This window comes from Calypte anna, chromosome 2 (genome assembly GCF_003957555.1).
Source record: "Calypte anna isolate BGI_N300 chromosome 2, bCalAnn1_v1.p, whole genome shotgun sequence".
Taxonomy (NCBI): Eukaryota; Metazoa; Chordata; class Aves; order Apodiformes; family Trochilidae; genus Calypte; species Calypte anna.
The window spans coordinates 76,630,345-76,634,756 of record NC_044245.1 but is presented as its reverse complement, the minus strand read 5'-3'; positions in this window follow the sequence as shown (position 1 = coordinate 76,634,756).

The following is a 4,412-nucleotide window of genomic DNA, read 5'->3' as shown; positions in this document are numbered from 1 at the left end:
GCCCGCGGCAGCCCGGGGCACCGGCTCAGGCGGGGCGGGGACCACCCAAAGGGACCGATGGAGGCGGAGGCGCGGGGTGGAGAGTGCGGCGAGGTCGCTCCGCTCGCTGACAGCGGTCGAGAAGGTGACCCGGCGGGGACCCCCCCTCCCTCCGCCCCCGGGTCCGGAGCCGCTCCGGCGGCGTCTGCGTGCGAGCGACCGGGAGCGGGTGCGGCGAGCGCCTCCGGGGCCGCCGCCGCGTGTGCGCCGCTCCGGGGGCGGCGGGGGCAGGCGGTAGCGAAGGGGGAGTTGGGGGGGGGGGGAAGGGTAGGGGGTGGTGCAGGTCCGGGACGCCCCGGGTCGGGTCCGGCCCGGGAGAGCGCGAGGGAGGGACCGTTATGCGGCGTGAGCCACCGCAACTGCCGCCCGCAACCGCCTCGGCGCCTTCCCCGCCTCCCCCCGCACCGACGCGGGCAGACCCCGCTCCCGCAAGGAGCCGACACCTTCGCCGGCAGCCCAGCGCCTCCTGACCCGGCAGGAAAACCTTTCCGCTGGTCCGGACGGCGGAGTGGCACCTGCCCTCTCGCCTTCACCTCACCACCTGCCCCTCCTCCCACACACACCCACACCCACCCCAGCGGCTGCTTTCCGCCACCACCACCGAGGAACCCCCCGCCTCCCCCGGGAACGGCGCAGCGCTGCGCACTGCCCTTCCTTCCTTTCACAGCAGCGTGGCCACCTTCCTGTACCCCTTCGGCCTTGGGTCTGGACCCAGCCGTGACCTGCCGCAGGTTATTTCCTTCTCCTGCCCCGCACACGGCCCCTGATCCCGCTGTCGGTCGGTGCACCCACAGGGCTCGTCAGCATTGGAGCACCAGGGGAGGAAACGACCCTTTGAGGGACGTTTGCGGGTCTTTTTACTTTACTGGGTTTTTCGCCGCAAGACACTGCACTTGCAAAAGCTCAACAGAACCAGTATTCAACAGTTGTTCTTGGAGTGTGAAGCAGTAGTCCTTTTGTGGCTGGCTTCCCCCTCCCCACCCCCCAAAATTCATTACATCACCTCATTTTCAAATTTAAACCTGCTAAAAGCATCATGATCAAATATCTTCTTGGAGAAAAAGAAACTCACAACCCACAGTGGTGAGAAATCCTTTAAAAATTGGCTGGGGCTGCTAAAGGAAAGTATGTGTGAATTTCAGCAGCAAGTATAACAGCAGTGCACATTTCATCTCGTGAAAATGACAGCAACTGTCTACACAGAGAAAGAGAAAGAAAAGAAACCTCTAAAAGAAACTATGAAGCCATATGGTCTTCCACAGCCACATTTAGATTCAAAGTGTGATGAAATCATCACTCATCTCCATTGACTGCATCTCAAGGTGAGTCTGTACCTGGATGAGCTCAGCCACTGCCTTCACCAGCTGTGTTTTGATAGGAGTGGCTTTCCTGGTGTGGACATTTTGTTGGAAGACCGGAGGACCATAGAGAACCAAACCAGCACTCCTCAGCTCTTGACCCCATGGCTGTCAAGCTCACTGGAGAGGCTTTCTGAGGGGAACACCAAGCACCTTGTCTAGCTTTTTGGCCTGAGTGGAGACCAGCTCAGGTAATATGCTATGTGCTGAAAAGCAGCAGCCCCATATTGCAGGACAGTGGCATTCAAACTGACTGGGGCAAAGAGCAGTTAACATCCCTTTTGGTCCTCCTACAGTTTGCATCAATGATGCAAATGATGTGATAGATGCATTAAGGACAAAGAACAACACTGCTGTTTACAGCATTGCTCTAAAAAAGTACACATTCAGAGGCTGTCCTCCTGTAGTGGAATAAAAGGTAGCATTATACCCTTTCTCATCACCTACTAGTGCCTGTTCTTGTGAAAATCTTTGTTCAGACTGTCTGAATTAGCTAAGCCAGTGCTAGTCATTTAACTTGGCATTAGGACAAGATGTTCCAACCCTAAAATCCCTTTTGTTCACAAGGAGCTTGTTAAGTAGGTAAGTAACATGGATTCATCTAGATTTGACCATGTAAAACAAAAAATTCAAAATGACAGTGACATTTTATGAACTAGAGATGTTGTTAAGAAATACTTGTAGCATAGCAAAGGAATACTTGAAGGGGTTGTGAGAGAGACTAAACACTATTGGATTCAGAATTAATCAAATAGACCAAGGAAAGAAGGGGTAATTTCAACCAATGACAAAACAGGAAATGTCAGAACAAACAGATGAATCCAAAGTACTTGGTAGAAGAGAACTAAAACAGAACCAGAAGGAAAACAGTTGAACTAAAGCAGTGAAGTGAGAAAAGAATGCTAGAAAGTTACTCATCTGCCTCATAGGGATACAGCATGCCCTTGCCATTTGCTGTATGTGGGGGTTTATGCCAATTTTTCCTGATTCTTTTATTTGTCAGCAAAAATTCAATAAATATTGTGGCTTTTTGTAAAGGATGTAAAGAGAAGATAAAAATGTCAACACAGAAATGAAATGACTTCTTAATGTCAGGACAAGAAAGGCATGCATCCATAGAGAATAATAGAAGATAGAACTAAGAAGGTCAATCTTTTCTGCTTAATCTTGCCCAAAATAAATGTATAACAAGACTCTTAAAAGAGAACACATCTAATAGAAGAATGTTTCTTTCACACATATGTAATTAATTTCAAGAGCTGATTGTGAGTGGGTATTTCACAGACGTGGGTCTTTTAAATACATCACCTATTTGCACATCTACTAACAGCTATGTGCACACTAGCCAAAATAAGATGGCAAAAGCCATCAGTGCCATTTTGGAATGCATTTGAATTGTTTGGTGTGCCAGAGCTGGGGAGGAGATGCCAGTGCAGGAGCAGGAGGGGTGGAGAACATTATGTAAGACAGCCTCCAGCCTCAGCGTCATTCAATCTTCTGCCAAACAGGAGAAGGAAATGGGAGCCAAAACCAAAGATTGAAACAGAAAGAAGGGAATTTTTAAGCAGAAAAGGATATTCTGCATTACAGCAGCAGTAGTGTAGGTGGCTGGGAGAAAGGAAAAAAGAGAAACTGAAAAACAGAAAAAATAACTTGTGATTAAGACAGTGAACCAGAGCTCATGGGATTTATGGTCAAGCACAGCTTCTCTACGCAGTCCTTGAACAACCTTGAGCAGGTGACCTCAAGTGGGCTGAATACTGGCATATAGACTCCCAGATGCAGGCACGTCTCCCTTTGTCTTTCTCTGTCTTGCTCTCTACACAAAACTGAAACAATAATATTTGCTTTCTCTGTTCTTATTCGTGCTTCATCCATTAGAATTTGCAATATTTTACTGGCAGATTCAGGCCATATTTGTACAGTCTTGATCTTGGCTGTGGTATCTAGGCATTATAACAAGACAAATAATGAGGAACAGCGAAACAGATAAAAATAACACCATGGTAATAAGACTGTGGGGCAGTGAAACGAATTACATTTTCAGCAAGCATGGAAAAAGCAGGAGAAGTACAACCCGGGGGAATGGAAGTTGTTTCTCCTCTGTTTTCCTCTCAGTTCATGCCAGGTACATTCTTTTTCTCACTATGACAACTCAGCACTCTGCAATTTATTTCTCCAAATAGTGATAAGTTCCCACAAAAGAGTGGAAACTCTATCACTTCTTTTTTTTTTTTTTTAATGGAGGATGATCATCTCTAGGTAGAATATCCTGAAAGAAAACACTGGGGAAGGTGTTTGGATAGAGGGGAAATGGACAGGATATGGACAGAACAGGTTTTCTTTAAAATTATCATCTATCAAGATAAACACTCCAAGTATAAAGTTTTATGTACAGAGGAGGTTGCACAGGAATAGTGTTTGCAAGTAACAAACTACTCAGGGGCTATTATAAGGACAGAAGCACTCTGTTACTGCACATTTAGAAACCAACCCCTGCTCTTTTCTCAGAAAGTTTCCATAGTGCTTTGGCCTGTACCATAAATACAGCAGTAGTACAGATCAGCGATGGGCTTGTTCCATTTTGATGCTTCCTGTATCAGGAAAACAGTATAATATTAAAATATTAATAAAGGAGTAAAGAGAGTAATTGTCAGTGTGTTGCACTCAGAACAAAAAACTAATGAGGTGGTTGAAAGTGAAATCTATTTCAATAATAATACAGACACATTATTATTATATTTACTGAATGGCATGTATATGTGCCTTCCAGAATAAAACTGAGGCTGGTGGAAATCACCAGTAAACAAAATATGGCATTTTGGCTGTAAACAAATACTTCAGTTTAATTTGAAATGTGCTTTACAGGTTTAATGCAACATAAAATGCGCTTCTGAGTAATATTGCCATCTGTTAAATTTCCTTGTTCAACTTTATGATACTAAAAGGTCTGTGCAGATGGTTAATAGCCATGCTAGTGACTGTGTATTATTTGCTGGATCACTGAATTTGCCT